Below are 18,910 nucleotides of genomic sequence, written 5' to 3' on the forward strand. Positions count from 1 at the left end.
GAGAAGATCTCCCAGAACACCTATTTAATGTCTTTCTGGATTATTGACTTTGTCAGAAATCTACTGCCAAGTTCAGTTTTAGATTCCACCCCCCTCCCCGTCTCAGGCTGGGAGATTTTTTCCAATGCACTGTGTTTCAAAAGCAATTACAGTACCTTTAGTGATGCAGTATTTTCCAGTAAATGTACCTGGACTGTTGAGCTTACTTCACCCCACAGAGGATAGTTCTGTTCCAAATGTAGGTCATTAGTACTCAGCAATTTGTTCCATTACAGCTAATTGCCAAGGTAGAAGTATTATGCTATCCCTTACATTACACACACACCTTTTAAAAGAAGCTCTGTAAAATAATAGATGTTCCACTATTCTATTAGTGTTGTCTATTGGGGGTGGGGGGCAGGGGGAGTTCAAAATAAAGATTGCTTAAAATTTTCATTTTAAAACTGAATGTAAATAATTAACCCATTATTTCACCTTTTTTTTTTCTTTTCTTATATTAATGTGTGTCTCTGTGTAGGTATTTATTAACCTCCTAACTGGCTCTACTAAGGGCTAACAGACAACCCATGATCTAGCAACTAGCCTGTGTGGGGCCAAGATTTGAGAAATCCCAGCTTTGTTCTCATTGTGCAAATTATTATGTTTTGGTCTAGCCTACCATTGTCACATTGATGTAAAGCTAATGCACTGGTCTGAGCTCCTTAACTGAAAGGCAGAACATGGATTAAATGAGACACTCACAGAACCGCCAAGCTCCTAATGGCTACTTTCCCTGCCTTCAGCTACTGGCAAGCAGATTGTCTGATTCATCCCCTAGTAACAGATGCAGCCAGCTTTATGTGCATCTATAAACCAGCTTGGTGTGACCTAAAAGGCCAAGGGAAAGTGTGGGTGCATTGGAAGCTAAGTTGTAAATGAATATCGTAGGACTTCTTACGTGGCACAAGGCGCTAAAACTTGCAGTATGCAAGTTTTCTGGTGCATGGCTCAAATTTGCAAGTGGCTTAAATCTTCTGTTGACTCCAGTCAAAGGCTACTATGGGGTGTGGCGCTCATCTCGCTTCAGGCCAATGGAGCTGGCATTTGTCCACAGTTTTCCGGGTCATGTGGCCAACATGACTAAACAGCTTCTGGCATGACGGCACACCATGATGAGTGCCAGAACAGACAGAAACACCATTTACCTTCGCACCACAGTGGTACCTATTTATCCACTTGCACTGGTGTTCTCTCAAACTGCTAGGCTGGCAGAAGCTGGGACCGAGCAATGGGAGCTCATCCCGTTGCATGGATTCAAACTGTCAACCTTCTGATCGGCAAGCCCAAGAGGCTCAGTGGTTTAGACCACAATATGTATGTCACCTAATTCATTTACATGATCAGGCAGAAGGGGTCTTCTTTCAGAATATAGAGCTCTATGTGATGAAGAAAAAAAGACTCCTGAACAGCAGTTGTGCTTGGAAGTAGCCAGAAATTAAATTACTTTAAGTCTGTGTAAGATATTTAAAGCACCAAGCTTGGGTGGAAAATGCAAAGCTTTCTTTTCAACTAGAAAACTGCATCTGTGTGCCTGACAAGTTGTGGGATACATTCTGTAGAATTGTGTGCGCGCGCGTCTGCAGAGCAGTCTTCCTTAGCCTGGCATCCATTGAGTGTTTGGACTGTAACTCCTCTCATTCCTGACATTGGCCATGATGTCTGGGAGCTGGACAATAAAGACATCTGGAGGGTCCCAGGTTCCCCCAATGCTAGTGTGGGAAACTCCTTGCACCCTGCTGCTCTGAATTGGAGCTCATTTTGAATAGATGAGAAGAAGGCAGGAAAGAGAACTTCCCCTGGAATCTGCTGTCTCAGGCAGGCTGCTTTAAATTGCTATGTGTTTCTGTAACTTGAGGGGAAGGAAGAGCAGTGTTATCAGACAAAGTCTATTTTCACTGGTTCCCAAAGCCAATAAGGACCCATGATGGATGGAAAGGTTCAAGCCTTTATTGCTATAGCAATAGTGGCTTAGTTTGGATTTCTTTCCAGAAAGAAACACATGGCCACACCCATACTGGATTCCTCCCACCCCTCCCAAGTTTGCTCTTGACACACAAACACTAGGTGCCAATTGATGATAAGATAAATACTTCCTTGAAGCCCTATTTTATTTGGTTGCTGTTCTCTACTTGCAAAGCAACTGCATTTAATATGAACTTTTAGCTTGCTGGTGGGCTGAACTGGTGATGTTTGGGCTGGAACCTGAGAACACAGGAAGTTAGACCACTGCACAGTCAGACCACTGAGTTCATCCAACTTAGTGGTGGCCACACTGACTGGCAGCAGCTCTCCAGGCTTCAGAGTTAGGATATTAAAACAGGAGCTTCTTTGAGGCTACAGGTGAAACTCAAAAAATTAGAATATTGTGGAAAAGTTCATTTATTTCAGTAATTCAACTTAAAAGGTGAAACTAATATATGAGATAGACTCATGACATGCAAAGTGAGATATGTCAAGCCTTTATTTGTTATAATTGTGATGTTTATGGCATACAGCTGATGAAAACCCCAAATTAACATTCTCAGAAAATTAGAATATTAAATGAAATCAGCAAAACGAGGACTGCAAATAAAGCAATATTGGATCTCTGAGAAGTAGAAGCATGCACATGTACTCAGTAGTTGGTTTGGGCCCCTTTTGCATCAATTACTGCCTCAATGCGGTGTGGCATGGATGCTATCAGCCTGTGGCACTGCTGAGGTGTTATGGAAGACCAGGAAGCTTCAATATCAGCCTTCAGCTCTTCTGATGACATGGCTCCCCAAATCTCTTTTCTGATGAGAGCAGCTTTTGCATCTCATTTGGAAACCAAGGAGCCAGAGTCTGGAGGAAGAATGGGGAGGCACACAATGCCAGATGCTTGAAGTCCAATGTGAAGTTTCCACAGTCAGTGTTGATTTGGGGAGCCATGTCATCAGCTGGTGTTGGTCCACTGTGCTTCATTAAGTCCAGGGTCAATGCAGCCATCTACCAAAAGATTTTGGAGCACTTCATGCTTCCTTCCAAAGACGAGCTTTATGGGGATGCTGATTTCATTTTCCAGTAGGACTTTGGCACCTGCCCACACTGCCAAAAGTACCAAAACCTGGTTCAATGCCCATAGGATTACTGTGCTTGATTAGCCAGCAAACCCGCCTGAACTGAACCCCATAGAGAATCTATGGGGCATTGCCAAGAGAAAGATGAGAGACATGAGACCAAGCAACGCAGAATAGCTGAAGGCTGATATTGAAGCTTCCTGGTCTTCCATAACACCTCAGCAGTGCCACAGGCTGATAGCATCCATGCCATGCCACATTGAGGCAGTAATTGAGAAAAAACTCCTGTCTGAAGGTCTTGAGAGCCATTGCCAGTCAATGTAGACAGGGATGAACAGAATGTAGATCAGGATCACTTTTAGATCTCTGAGTGAATTGCAATCAACCGGCAAGGGCTCTCAATGTTTTTAACAATACCCACAGCAAAATGACCTGTTCCACCTAGATTAGGCTTCTAAAATGAAGTAAACTATTCCAAAGTTGACTTTTGCGCAAAAGGCTGTGAGCTCAGTTCAGTTCTGGTACTGGAAATAAATTACTAGACTCAAAATATGTTCAGAGGAGCCCTGTTTTTTCATTCTTAAAATATGTCTTTTGCTCCTGACTCTGATTAGTAGATCTAGTGAAAAACAAGGTAGTTTCAGCAAGCCTGAAGTTGCCAACCCCAGCGCATTATGTTGAGCTGGATGGACAAATTGTCTGAATCAGCATAAGAGAATTTCCCATGCTGACTCGTAGGCTAGAAATAATCACTGCAAACTCACCACAGATAACATATGTTTGTGTCTGGGTCTAAAAACTTGCCCAAATATCCTGTAAGGACAATATGACTGCTTTGCTTGGCTGACTTGAGAGTTTTTTTTACGAGAGGGTGGGTTTCCTTTTAGTTCAGCTACCTGTGAACTTTGCTTCCATCCCCTTTGTTCGGATACATACTTTGCTCAGCAACAGGAAAAGTCAAGAGAAAACAGAATGCAGCAGCTGAGAACCTGAGCTGGACAGTAATGAAAATGTGTGTATTTGAAATTCATATTCCAAGTACAATTTAAATTGTACTATGAATCTGAAATAAAGCTAAAAATGTTCCTAGTAGATTTTTTTTTGTCCCCTTTTGCTCACTGAAAGTTTGATGAGCAAACTCATCCTTGCAAACTACAGTTGAGAAAAAGTTGAATAGAGCACACTGATGAATAAATTAATCCTTGAGCACAGCATCTCTAAATTGCCTTAGATAACAGGAAGGCAACTACAGTACATGATATGACTATAGTTCCCATTATTATTCGGATCAACTGAATACAAAGTAGGCATCACAAATCAACTGAAGCAGTATATTCATAAGGTACAGAGAAAACTCATGTGCCATAGCCATTTTCTAAACTATCTGCTGCAAGACGTAAGTTGAAAGACTGCTTCCATTACTTAAACATGTGCCTTTTCTGAAGATAACAAAATACATCAGGTTGAATAGTCATTTGAATAAGTTTTGACGAGATCTTCAGTTTGGGGAATTGACTGTACAAAGGTCTTCAGTATACTGTGTCCCTAAACTCCAGATGACTACTTGAAAAGCTAAAGTGTGTTTATTTTCTATATGAAATTTAGCTCAAGCAGGTATTTCGTATAACGTGATTAAATTTATATATGTATTTTAATTGCTCAAATTACTTTCTCATGCTTTTATATACCCTATAGTCATATCATGTAGTGTAGTTGCCTTTCTGTTATTTAAGGCAACCTTGAGCACATGCCAGTCCATTATGATACTTTCAGTTAGGATACTTTCTTACTTTTCCCCTAAAGTAATGTAACTGGACAGCTAGCTTTCTATGCTGGGAAACATGGCAGCAGGAGGACAACTTTTACTTGGCAGAAGTTTACATTTGCCTAGGATGTTCTCTTCTCATCAGGACAGAGAGGATGGCCTCTTTGAAAACCATGGACAAACCTCTCCCATTTCAAAATACTGAACACCAGGGCTTCCGGGTCGGCGCCATCGACGAATGGCGGACTCCCTCCGAGCTCCGGAGGGAGTCGGCTGGGTAGGGGTCGGGTCCTGCCGTGCCGGCGACGCGGGGACCCTCAAAAACCATGGGCGGAGATGCCCATGGACTTGGTGACTCGGCGGGCACCGTTTGCGCCCCCCCGACCCGCGAAGGAGCCTTTTTAAAGGCTGTGGAGCGGGTGATGGGGGGGGTGTGGTGCTGTGAGTCCAATGCTTCCCCTGCCCAGCGAAGCCGCAGGCCATTCGGCGGAGAGCAACGACTTCTTCTTTGAAAATTTCGGATTTGGACTAAAAGGAACAACCCGTGAGTAAATTGATTGGACTTAAAAGGGAAATTTGATCTTTGAATTTGGAGCGAGCGGGGGGAGTGCAAAAAGGAAGTCCGCCCCCCCCCTGTTGTAGATGGCTCAATGCAAGGATTTGACAACTAAGATCGAGAGATGAACTTGTTTACCTGAGAAAATTTTTTAACTTCACGAAGGGAAATTACAATAATTGTGCTGGAGGAGAAGACTGATTTGTGGGAACTAAAATGCAACCCCCCCGGGAACCGGGAACGATCCGCTATGAGAGACTGGTGAAGAGACACAGAAACTTTGACAGCTGTCAAAGTAGCTGTCAAAGCAGGAAAATAAAAGAGAACTTTGTTACGATGGCTTTGCTGGTTAGATTTGTTACAATTTGGACATAAATTATTGGAAATAAAGGCAACAAGTTATTTGACTTTTGGGTCTGATTTTGAAAGAAATTAAGTTACCATATTCCCTCTAGAGGGAGGCTGGGACATTGCAACAGTAGCAGCAAGTGGAAAAATACTATGAATTTGAGCAGGATCTGTTATCTCTTGGGAAAGCTGCAAAAACGAAGCATTATTTTGTCTACAGAGGTTTCTATACTAAAGGAGACAATGGATTTATCTATTGAAGAAAGGAAGGGACTTGACGCAAGTTATGTTCCTGAATAACAAAAGCCTCTGTGGAGAACAAGAAGTTTCTGAATTAGAAGGTTTCTGCAGCAGAACAGGAAAAAGCAACCTGAGGAATAAGAGCTGGACCAAATTTGAAGCCGGAGTATTTGGAACATCCAGACTTTAAAAGGACCAAGAAATAGAATTTAAGTTAGACTCTTAAACATAGAGGTCTGGATGGAAGAACAATGACTTTTTCTGAGAGTTTTTTCGAGATTGGACTTTCTGAAATTAAAAGCTATCAAAAGACAGCAAAGTGGAGTTGAGATATAGACGTGGATACACCAGGCTGGCAGTAGACAATGGATGAACTTTGGGGATTGGAACCGGGGAATGGGGGGGGGGGAGATTTGGAATCCAAAGGCTGTAAAATTATATATTATATCTTTCTTTTCTTTTTTCATGTTTGTTGTTTGAAAATAGGGGAATTCGTGGAAGGGAAATGGGGTTGATCTTAGGGAATTATATAAAATATAAGGAGAAATGGTTCATTAAGATAAATAAGATAAATTAATTTGAAATAAATGGGTTATTTAAAATTACAAATAAGGTTTTAAAATTTGGGGTAAGAATCTGTGGAATCAATTTAAGGGAAATGGAATACAAGAGGGGGAGGGGGGGAAGTCCGGGAAAGATGCCACTGAAACCAAGTGTAAATCATATTTGTTTTTTCTTTCTTTCTTGCTATCTTTCCTTTTTATTCTGGAAATTTTTAAATAAATATTATTAAAAAACAAAAAAACAAAACAAAATACTGAACACCACCTCTATAGTTTTATGTGGTCAAACATCTACAGCTGGGCAGAGCAATCTTATATTCCAATGCACCATGGAATGAGACACATCTTCCACTATACCGGTGCAATATCCACCATATTCTATAGCTGCTTTGGTGATGTTATCCCATTAAAATAATTTTGCGCCCTAAAATTATTTAAATTTGTCTCTTCCTTGTATTATGTGTTCATTTATTGTTGTCAAATAAGCTGGTGCAAACGAAAAGGCATTTAAAAGAAAACTCCTAAATGACAACAGTGTGGGCAATTAAGACACAACTTGAAGAAATCTATCTTTTTCCCCCAAACAACAACAACAACCCTGCTTTGGGGTATAGAACAGCACACAAAAACCAAAACTCAGGGCACGCAAGCCAATGCAACTTTTCTGAGAGACTGGGCCTTGCACAATATGTTGTTTTGTTCCCCTGCTGGTGTTTGCAAGCAAGCAGTGCCCCCTTCTCCTCCTGACTTTCCCTGGAGTATTGTGCACGAGTCACAACACTGGCCTCTTCTGGGGAATACTAGGTTAGATGAGGAAAGAAAGAAGCAAGCAGAGGAGGTGGGGAGAAGCAAAGGGCCTGGTGGGGGGAAAAGGATACTGCTACATGTTCTAACACTCTGTGCCCTAACTGGTAATGAATATGCCTGAGGCAAACTTCCAACTCTTTGTTTCCTCCTCAGGGCACCATAATAATTCAAAATGACCAACCTACCTTCTTGGAAACATGTGTCTATATCAATAAATGTGTTTTTTTTTAAAGACATAACAGAATTAGCCCTGGGTTGACCAGAGGAGAACAATTGTTAGAATCTGGAAAAAAAATGTCAAGCAAGCTTTATGTTATGTACTTTTAAGAGTACCTTTGTAGCTTTCCTGTTCAAATAGTGCTCCTGCCATTCTTGAGTCAAGCTCAGAAGTTACACAGTAACCCCTCCTCCCCCAAACTTTCTGAAGGGTACAGAGAGAAATACTATAACCTCTGATTTTCTCTACCTCCATCAGTTGCATTCAATGGCTGGTTATTCTTTTTGTGTTAGGCTACAGGCAGAAAGCCAGCAATGGGTCTGCTTTCAGTCTGGTCTGCTGCCCTCTTTAAGCCTCCCAGCAGCACCAGATTTAGGGTAGTGTGGGCAGGTGCTTGAGTTGCTGCAACTATGACATAGCACACTTGAGAGCATGTGCAGAATGGAAAGGAGGGAGAGGATGCCAAATAAATATTTCAGGCGCCAAATTTTGTCCTTACTCAGGGCACCATAATACCAAAGTCTGTCCCTGCTCCCAGCAAGCACATACAGTGGTACCTCGGGTTACAGACGCTTCAGGTTCCAGACTCCACTAACCCAGAAATAGTACCTTGGGTTAAGAACTTTGCTTCAGGATGACAACAAAAATCGTGCTCCGGCGGCGCAGCGGCAGCGGGAGGCCCCATTAGCTAAAGTAGTACCTCAGGTTAAGAACAGACCTCCAGAACGAATTAAGTTCTTAACCAGAGGTACCACTGTATTACTTGGCTATTTATCTACCCATTTTCATCTCCCCTATTCTGCAGTCCTGTCCAACTGCCCCAGGGCGAGTGACCCTGTCCTAGATGCACTAGTATGGGCTGTGAGAATGCTTGTGTGGTATTGCAGGAAATTGTGGGTTTATGTATGCTCCTGAGTCCTGGCTTGTAGGTGTAGTAGAGGATGGGTAGTCTGCATTAGGTTTGATTCGAACTTCAAGACTCTCCAGAGCAGACATCCCCCCCTCCCTTTTCTCCCTTCCCATCAGTGTTTCTATTCGAAAATGACAGGTGCTGGGGCCTAAGCCTGCCTGAAAAGCCTCGGACTTGAAAGCCCCATTCTAAACAAGTGCGTGCGTGTAGCTATGCCACGAGGGGAGCGCACTTTGTATGTGCTCAAAGGTGCTCTCTTTTCCCCCCTTTGGGTAAACTGGAGCTCCAACTAGACCTTTGTTTTCTCTCATCCTATGCGCCTCTCCGCCCACCCAGCTTCCTTTGGGGGGTCGCCGCATCTTGCAGACCATCTTACGGCCTCTCCTGACGGGAAATTTCAGACAAAGGCTGGGCTGCTGCCACAGTAGCCGCTTCCGCCAACAGCCTCGGCGGCGTGTGCCTGCGCCACGGTTTGGCGCGGCCAGAAGAGACAAGAGCTGCTTCTGCTGGATCCAGTCTGCGCTCCGATGCGCCAAAGGAGCCGGGTGGCCAATGCTCCCTCGCCTTCTCTCCAAGTCCTTCCCACGAGCCGGCCACCCGCAACAGGAGCGCGCTTCCTCAGCCTCTCCCTCTCCGCTGCAGCCTTTGCGCCCCCTTCGGTAGGACGAGCCAGCGACTCCATCCATCCCCACGTGGGAACGGGCTCCGGAGGCTAGCGGGGTGAAAGCTTTGGGCAGGGAGGGCGTGGGAACCAAGGGCGGGAGGATGTGAGGCTGGGCGGCAAGAGCGAGGGGGTCGTGGTCCCCACGCCCTCTCCTCCCAGGGGGCGCCGAGACGCGGCACAAAGCCTGCGCGCAACTGGGGCGCGGAGGGAGCTGCCGCGCAACGAGGCGCGTCGCGGAGCCTGGTTTGTTCTCTCTCTTTTTTCTTCCCATTCATCCCCTCCCGTCTGCCTCGGACGAGGCTGTGTCCTCGGGGCTCTCTTGTTTTTGCATAATCCTGCCTGCCTCCCTCCCTCCCTCTCTCCCCCTCGCTGGGCTCGCGTTTGATTGATGCGACGGGGGTCACGCTTTCGTTCCCGCGGGCAGCAGCTCGTCGCTGGCGAGGCCAAGCCTTTGTGCAGAAGTGCGTGGCGGCCCAGCGTCCACGGCTGGGCGGGAGGCATTTAAATGCCGCGATTTCGGGGCGGTAACAAAGGCGGCAGCGGGAGGGAGAGAGACAGAGTGAGAGGCGCGCGTACGGCTGCTTTGGGCCGCGGCCAGCAGTAGCGGCGGTGGCGTCGGACGCGGCGACAGGAGCGCTCCCAAGTGAGTAAAGGCAGCGACCCCGGTGGATCCGTCCTTGCACGCGCGCACTGCCCGGTTACCCATCTGATTGGTGCTTGGGGGGAGCGGGCAGGGCGGAGGGCGCTCTCTCCGCACGCAGCTTCGTAGGCGCGCACGGATGGATGGACTTCGCTGTGTGCCTGTCTGCCCTTCCCATCGCTCCTGCAGCGCCACTTCCAATTGCGAGACGGATTCGAATTCGTCTCCGGAGCTTTGACGCGCCCTCTCCCATCTCCCATACTTTTGCACTGGGAAATCGCCAAGGTCCTGCCGTTTTCAGGATCCTGGCATTTCTCTTGAGCGACAGAGAAACCCTACATGCATAACGTGTGGTAATATTTTGTAATGTTTACTGCAAATAATAGATGGAGGGCTTCCTTGGAGCGTTCTTCAACGCAAAACGATCAAGCAACTGGTGCCTCGGAATTGACACCCCCCCCCCCCCGTTTTTGATTAGGTTAGTTTCTCCCAATTGCCTCTAGCTTATTAAGATTTTGCTCTTGGGATGGGGAAACGGTAACGGGATTGGTCATGTTTTGTTTCTGAAATGGTAATTAACTGGAGGGCTCAGTTTCCAAACGTGGGCAATATAAATCTTGGAAAGAAAACTTTGCAGAGGCAAACTTGAAAAGTTTTCCCAGTTTGCCTGTAGGTTGGGGTCTTGGGGTTGTTGCTGAAGCAGATTCAAGCAGGAGCAAGACTGAATGAACTTGGATCTCAGCGGTATCATGTAGAGATGACTTGGAGATGAAACAACTTCCAGTGCATCAGGTTTGGTCTCTCAGTCACTCCTGCTTTTCATTTGCAGAATGCTGTTTTCATTTGTTCATCAGTTCTCTGTAGAAAAGAGCAGCCCGCTGAGATAATAATGTTAGCAATCAATACTGCTTTTTTTTCCCTTGAAGATCCTTATATTCTCGCCATCTGTTGTGACATCTTGTGCTCCTCTTGAGTTTGTACTGTGCAACATTTTGTGTGGAAAGGCAATTAATGGTTTCTTTATTTTCTTATTAGCAGTGGGCACAATCCACTGAGAAGCCGGAACAGTTGCGCATCTCACAATCCATTTGAGTAGGGCTTGCACAGTAGAGCTGCCGGTTTGATTGCACCTTAAATATTTCATCAAGTATCTGTATATGTTTTCTCTGTGGCATTCGTTCCAGAATAGATAAAAGTTATATAATGGAGAGTACGTTCATTTAACTTGCAGATTCCATGATAAAAGAACAACATGAGCAGATATTTTTCTGTCATGGGTTCTGCTCCAGATATTTTGTTTTCAAGTAGAAGCATTTGGCATCTCCTGTTGCTAGGCAGGGAAAAGTGTGAATTATAAAAATGTGCTGAAACTTGAGGGAGACACATTTGGATTTTAATATGTTGCTGATATTATTTTTCAGTATGTTTAAGGCTGCTGTTCTGGACATAGTTTGGAGCAGATGATTTTACTTGACTTTAATAGGACTTGTATATGTGAAATTGTGTCTGGGATTTCTGCTTGAATACAAAAGAAAGGCACTGTCATCTGTTCTTGAGTAAAACTTCAAAAGGCAAGAATTTTGCCCAGTATAAATCATGTAATTTCCCCCCAAAGTTGATTCTTCAATATTAATACAGAGGGCAGCAAGAGCAATAGAATAAGAGCAGTGAGAGCAATAGCCAGGGCATTTTTTTCTAGGAAAAAAGGGTGCTGGAAATTCTTTTCAGGGACCTTTCTTTAGGGGAGCACCCAGCCAAAGTTGTTGACCTTTTTTAAAGGGGAGCACAGTGCTTTCCCCCCAAAAAAATGTTTAGGGGTACTGTCATTTTGTAGTTCAAATCATGAAAAATAAATACAGTAAATGGACAAAAGTACAAAGATTCACAAAATGTTTAGGGGTGCTTCTATTCTTATGCCTCTGGAATGCTGTGCCATAACACTAAAAAGGTGCCGGAACTCAGTTCCTGTAAGTTCCGGCTGAAATGAAGCCCTGGCAATCTGAAATAGAGGGCAGTGGAAACCTCTTCCCATAAGCCTCTAGAGAAGTGATGGGGATGCAGTAGCTGTGCACTTGTCTATCAGATCCACATTTTGAGCACATACACCTGTGTAACGTCCCACTTGTCTTTGGGTACACAATTGAGCTCCATGCTGGACCCTGTATACTAGTCAGCCCAGCAAACCCTTTGGGTTGGAACAACTATTGAACAGCTGCAAACACCCCCATTGGGGGAAGATGGTGGAAAGGGTCATGGTGGGACTGCTACAAGCATTCTTGGAGGACACTGATTATTTAGATCATTCTTTCTTGCAAGGGGATAAAGGAATAGAGATTAGGTTATGCACCTCCTGATTCCTTTTTCCAAATTCCTACCTCCTTTGGTCAGAGCTTCCTTTCTGCTTCTAGGGGCTCAGTCTCACAGGTCTTCTGGTTGTGGTCTGCTGCTGGTCTTCTTCACTATTCACTCAGGAAGGATTCCTCCCCAAGGCCTGTTCTCACACCACTCTTACGTCTTCCCCTATAGCAGTTGCCACAGAAAATTATTATCCAGTGCCACCTTGCTTGGAAATGTTACGTGAGGTTCACTCACCCAGTAGTTGGAACTGTCAAGAACTGGCCACCTGCTCTGTCACAGAATTCACCCTTGTAGCTTTCCCTCTTCCTTCTCTTTTTACAAACCACAGTCGTACCTCAGCTCCTGAACGTCTTGGGAGTCAAAATGATCGAAAACTGGAAGAGAGTGTTCTGGTTTTTCAAATGTTATTTTGGAAGCTGAATGTCCGACGGGCTTCTGATAGGCTCCAGGAGCTTCCTGCAGCCAATCAGAAGCCGCACTTTGGTTTCCGAATGTTTTGGAAGTCAAACAGGCTTCTGGAACGGATTCCATTCGACTTCTGGGGTACAACTGTATGTAACTGGGACTGTTTGGTCTGGGCCAGTCATAATTTTATCTTAATGTGATCAGTAGAGCATGGATTTGAGCCCTACGTTGGGCAAAAGATTCCTGCATCACAGGGGGTTGGACAAGGTGATCCTCGTGATCCCTTCACACCCTAAATTTCTTTCTTTCTTTCTTTCTTTCTTTCTTTCTTTCTATTAAAGATTTTCTTGATTTACAAAAGTGTGTGCAATGTCTCTCTCGTATTTCCCCCCATGTAACATTTTTACAAATCAGTTTCATTTGTTGAGACATTAGGAAGAAAGGGGGGAAAGATGGGTGGGGTTGGGGTTGGGTGGCGATGTTTCTGTTTTACTTACTATATGTAGGGTTTGGTGTCAGCGTTGCTTGTGCAGGTTCTTTGCTGTTCACTTGTGTTCCTTTGGTGGCGAGAGAGGTTGGGGTTGGCCTGTTGTTGTTGTTGTTTAGTCGTTTAGTCATGTCCGACTCTTTGTGACCCCATGGACCAGAGCACGCCAGGCACTCCTGTCTTCCACTGCCTCCCGCAGTTTGGTCAGACTCATGTTAGTAGCTTCGAGAGCACTGTCCAACCATCTCATCCTCTGTCGTCCCCTTCTCCTTGTGCCCTCCATGGGGTTGGCCTAGGGTGTGGTTATTCATTTGTGGTTGGCTGTGGTGGCCTTTGTTTTCATGTGTGAGTGGGGTGCGTGGCACACCCTAAATTTCTGTGATTGGTTTAGTCTTCTTTACACCTGGGCAGCAGGCGTGAAAAAATAGCCAGACCCCCTCTCTTCTAGCCTCCCAAGGATACATTTTACAGCCAGCTTAAGTTAGGCCAAAGGAGCAAAAATAATTCATGTTTCCTGTTCTTAAATGCACACCATTCCTTTGAGCAGCTGCAAAAACCTCAAGCTATCACATATCCTGTTTAACACACAACTATTTACTTCATTGTTGTCAGGAAAAGCTCCCAATATGTCACAATTATATGTTGAGATTCCGTGTCATCTTACACTGTAAAATACCGTTTTTTTCCTTTTATGAAAATGTTAAGCAAAACTGCCCCAGTTGCTCCCCTGCCAGGTAGTCCTGCATCTTTGCATTGTTACCAAGGTGTACGATACTTTCATCTAATGCAAATGACATTGAAGTGGAAATTGAAAAAGAAAAATAATTTAAAGCTCATTTTGTAAGTATCCCAACAACATGTCAAACCTTGAAAATGAGGCTACAGATACTTGCTTTGGGGCACCTTAGCTCACTGCATACAGTACATTAAATGTACAAAAATGTAGTGGCTAAGCTCAGCATGACACTCTCTTCAGCTCAGCTTGACAACTGCCCCACTCTCTCTGCCTTGGGACCAATTACCAGGAATCACAGAGTTATTTCCTATGAGATAACTTTGTACTTGAGTTCAGAATGCACGAGTTCAAGAATGCATGGTTTATTTAGAAAGGATGCTATGGGCAGGTATCTTGTACATGGGAATTGGAACCAAAATAAAAAAAAATACCACATATATAGTTAACACACTTTTGACCGTCTTTTGCATTCACAATAAGAGTGGAGGTTTTTTGCACCTCTAAGTTTGCACTTTTTGGTTGAGTGTGGTCCTAAACTGTACCAGTAGCTATGAGTACTGAATCTTAGGTATTCGGTTTCCCAGATTGATTAATCTATAGTAAACCAAAGTGAAACTTCTGTGTGTTGACACAATGGCTTTACACAGTGCTACTTTTCTAGAGAAAGAGGTGCTGGAACTCACCACAAATGCCTCCCTCATTCTCTTAGAATGGTAATGGTGGTCACCTGAGAGATGCCAAAACTGAGTTCGAGTGAGTTCCGGCTGAAAAAAAAGCCCTAACTTTACACTTTAAATGTATGGTGCGTAGCTTTTTTTATTGCACCAAACTCGAGCCCTAGTTCATAGATCTAAGACATGAACTTCGAATAGTAGTCTGAATAGAAAGTTATATTTGGTGGAAGCCATTGTTGGCTTCATCCTGAAAATTCTTCTACTTAATTTTAAGAAAACAACATTGTCAAGGCTTGATCGCACGTCGTGATGTCTTCATTTTATATTTGCAGAAGTATAAAAAAGTGGAAAAGTGAAATCTTTAGCAGTAATTGTCTCCCCGCAACCCCTATCAAATCCCCCGGGTTAGAAATCCTGCTTTTCATTTCTGCTGGGCTATCACATTTTCACTCCTGTCTGTTAATTCACGTGGCACTTCTTTGCTGCTGCTGCTGTTATTATTATCTGATTCTAAATACTAATACCAACAGAAAATGGATCCACTATCAATATTGGCTCTGTTTTACATTCCTTTCAGAGAAGCTAGAATGAAGGTGATTGCTTCTATCGCCGTTTTATTTTCCTATAGCATCCTTAATCACTATGTCCTATAATGCCAACAGAGTTCTGACAGTAGGACTTCAGTGCGTTGAAGATTCCCACTTTTCAGAACTAGATGACTCTTGTGGTGCTGTCCAACTCTACAATTTTATGCAAACTGTCAAGGAAGAACCATGCCATACTGTACAGACTGAAACATCAGTAAAATGACCAACCCCAGCACTGTATAAAATCGATTGTGTTGTTATATAGTTCCTTCTTAATGCCTTATTCAGCTGCAGCTGGGACCTGGCACAGGCAGGCCAGGATCAGAAAGGCAATAGATGGGGTCAGAAATGGGCTGCAGGTAGAGTGGCCAGATGCAAAACAGGGCTTGGCTCCAGCAGCTTTAACACCTGTGCTGAAGAGGGAATTTCAGCAGATGCAGCTTGTCTGAGCTCCCCCTCCCCACACACCTTTGCATTGCATTGTTTTGTGGTGTTCTTCCAAATTATGGGAGGAGCTTCCATGAGTTCCCTGTTGCAGAAGTTTATGGTTGCATGTGGATGGCTGTGGGACTGGCAGCATGATAGCAGGGTCTCTCCTGCCCTCATGCAGTGTGGATTGCATGAAGAGGAGTAGAATGGCTTTGTCTGTGGTAAACACAAGGCATAGAATGTCTAGAGTTTGGGGGTTTGCTTTTTCCTGTGGTAAAAGTTTGGGCTTCTGTGCTCCTATCCAACCTGTTTACCTCATTTCCATTGGTGAAGAAACCCAAATGAGGAAGTTTCCTTGCACACTGCGGAAACTCGTGGTCTGCGAGCTAATTTGGTTTCTGTGACTGCAGAGGCACCTTCTGATGAGCTTAATTCTGTATTTTCCCCCTGCCCTGCACCTGACTAGCGCATACTGAAAAGCTGATACAGCTCTTGCTCTCTCCTTCATCCTGACATAGGTTTGTAACATAAACTATTGTACAGCCCTAGGTCAGAGCTATCAGTTTTCAAATCACCAGCTCCTTAGTCATCACGATTATGAAGGCAGATTTCATGTTGATGTTGGTCTAAGTAGTTCTCTTGTAGATTAATTCTAAGCAACTTCTGTGGGCTGAAGTCCTTCAAAGAATAATTAACCAAAAGGACATTACGAATCATTATGTTTTATATCTTTTTCATTACAGGTTTTCTTGGGATACTATTGTCACTAAATGGTGGTTCGTTTCAAATGGATCTGATTTCTGCTGACTTCGCAACCTATTATCTAGTGGCAGGTGTGCTACCTAAATCACTGAATGGATCACTTTGGAATTTGTTCTTTGTATAGTATTTCAGCCAAACCTGCATGCAGGCTTCGTTCTTCACCACTGTCATCAACCCCAGCAGTACTCTTTTTTTTTTTTAAGTGCATCTTTCCAACACTGCAGTATTTATTACTAAATGCCAAAATGATCCATTCAGCAGTTATGGCCCCCACTGTATTAATATAATTAATGTCTAGATTAGAAATTTGTAAATGTATTTTAATGCATGAAAGCATTCTTATGATATTCTAAGCTTTTGTGCCAACATATCGCTGCCAAAGAAAGCATAGGCATCCGTGTTGGTCCATAGTGGTGTGTTGGGGGAAAATCCACTGTAAAGCAGTTCCTTTATCAGAACCAACCCAGAATGTGACAAAATTTTGAGAAAGCTGGAGAACCTGGAAACTTCCTTGCTACTTTGTGGCATTTCAGTTGCCTGTGGGGTTGGGATATTACTTTTTAAGGAATGTTGCAAATTCACCTTAGCAATGTGTGATGGGACCATTTGAGCAAATGTATGTACAGTGGTGCCTCGCAAGACGAAAAGAATCCGTTCTGCGAGTCTCTTCGTCTTGCGGTTTTTTCGTCTTGCAAAGCAAGCCCATTAGCGGATTAGCGCTATTAGCGGCTTAGGGGCTTAGCGGATCAGCTGATAAGCGGCTTAGCGGCTTAGCGGATCAGCTGATAAGCGGCTTAGTGGATCAGCTGTTAAGCGGCTTAGCGGATCAGCTGATAAGCGGCTTAGCGGATCAGCTGTTAAGCGGCTTAGCGGCTTAGCGGATCAGCTGATAAGCAGCTTAGCGGCTTAGAAAAAGGGGGGGGAGGAAAAAAACCCCGCAGGAACTCGCAAGACATTTTCGTCTTGCAAAGCAAGCCCATAGGAAATTCGTTTTGCGAAGCAACCTCCAAAACGGAAAACCCTTTCATCTAGCGGGTTTTCCGTCTTGCAAGGCATTCGTCTTGTGGGCCACCACTGTATCTGGATTTAAATCTCAGCTGAGTTCCCATTAGTCGGAACAGAGCATCAAACTGCATGCTGTGCTCCCACTGTTAGTACAAGGGAACACCTTGTTTCCTTGCTCTGGACTAGCACCACCCCCTGCTATTCCTTTCAGGTCCTGTCCCCCCCCCCATACATGTTTGCTAACAGAGGTGGCTCAAGACATTTTGGCATGTTTAGCAGAACATCCCCCGTGATCGTAAAAATAGAATTTGCTTTCCTTTGGTAGTAGCTCTGAACCTGCCACCTGAACTGAGCCTCTTGTTTGCGTTGCCCAATGGCAGGGCCGGTCCTGATTAGAAGCAAAAACCATCCATCGAAACTGATCTGCACTAGATAGATTCAGAGCCAACCAAAATATTTATTGTCTTCGCTTACTATTATTGCTACCAGAATGGATGTCTCTCTGACAGATGGCCGTGTAGGGGAAGGATTCTGTAGAAGCCAATGGAGGCCATTTCAGAGCAGGACGGTCTTGTCAGTAAAAACAACAACAACCCACCACAGAGTTGTGTGGCACGTTATCAACTAACAGATTTATTGTGGCATGAACTTTTGTGAGTGCATCCATGTCATCAGGTACAGGATTGGACAAAAGGAACTCTGTTCTGCAAAAGCTTGTTCCACAATAAAACTTCTTATTTTTAGTCTTTAAGGTTCCTTTAAGCTCTTTGTAGGTCATGGGGCAACAGACTGTGTTCCGACAGCCATTGCTAGTCCCTATATCTTGCTTTTATTGATTTATTTTCACACATTTAGCCTGCCTTTCAGTCCCTTAAGAGCTGCCATAATGCCTAATGAATTACGCTACCATAAAGGCACTCCCAAAAAGAAAATGCCAAAAATTGACAGATTTACACTGCAAACTTAAATCAGCTGCTATTTTAACTGCTTTGGCTTATCTCAGCGAATCCTGGAAATCATAATCCCATGAGTATACAGATAATTTCCTGTTAAGAGATCTGCTGCCACCACCATCTGCTGCCACCAATAAATATATAATATTTTCTATTTCAGAAGTTAAGGCTTTGAGTGCTGTTGCAGGATGGAAGATTCCCAAGGTTTGAAGAAATACAAAAAAGGACAAAAAGTATTAGGGGGAAAATCCTCAGGAGGGACCCACCCCCACAGCCCACTGAGCATGCTCCGTGACTGTGGAATGCTGACTGACTGTTGGAAAGGACTTTGAAATGGAGTTGCTGAAATCCTGAACAGCAGCACTTGCTTGAACACCTGAAGCCAAATTCGTGGACTGGAGGATGGGATGAAGGCAGGAATGTGCCTGTAAGCCCCACTACCACACTCTGTGCTTGTGGGTCCTCCTGCTCATTATTTGACCTTCCCTATGTTGTAGTGGTCCCATCACCTCCTGGCAAATAGAAGGGGAAGAAATGGAGGTAGTGAGAGATTTTACTTTCTTGGGCTCCGTGATCAGTGCAGATGGTGACAGCAGCCACGAAATTAAAAGACGCCTGCTTCTTGGGAGAAAAGCAATGACAAACCTAGATAGCATCTTAAAAAGTAGAGACATCACCTTGCTAACAAAGGTCTGTATAGTTAAAGGCATGGTTTTCCCAGTAATGA

General features: G+C 44.2%; 1 protein-coding gene across 4 annotated transcripts in view; it reads left to right on the forward strand.

Annotated features, from left to right (window-relative positions):
* ST6GAL1 (ST6 beta-galactoside alpha-2,6-sialyltransferase 1) overlaps positions 1-18,910 on the forward strand; it is a 108,033-nt gene that overhangs the window by 20,011 nt on the left and 69,112 nt on the right. Inside the window, exon 1 of one of the 4 annotated variants that reach the window (XM_079975902.1) lies at positions 9,254-9,390. The exons of 1 other annotated variant lie outside the window; for it this stretch is intronic. The gene's annotated coding sequence lies outside the window, so the exon portion shown is untranslated. Of the gene's footprint in view, positions 1-9,253; positions 9,391-9,584; positions 9,791-10,374; positions 10,580-18,910 lie in introns of those variants that run through there. 2 more of the 4 variants (XM_079975899.1, XM_079975901.1) reach the window with 2 other exon arrangements.

Source organism: Podarcis cretensis (assembly GCF_951804945.1).
Source record: "Podarcis cretensis genome assembly, chromosome: 5".
In the NCBI taxonomy this organism is placed as follows: domain Eukaryota; kingdom Metazoa; phylum Chordata; class Lepidosauria; order Squamata; family Lacertidae; genus Podarcis; species Podarcis cretensis.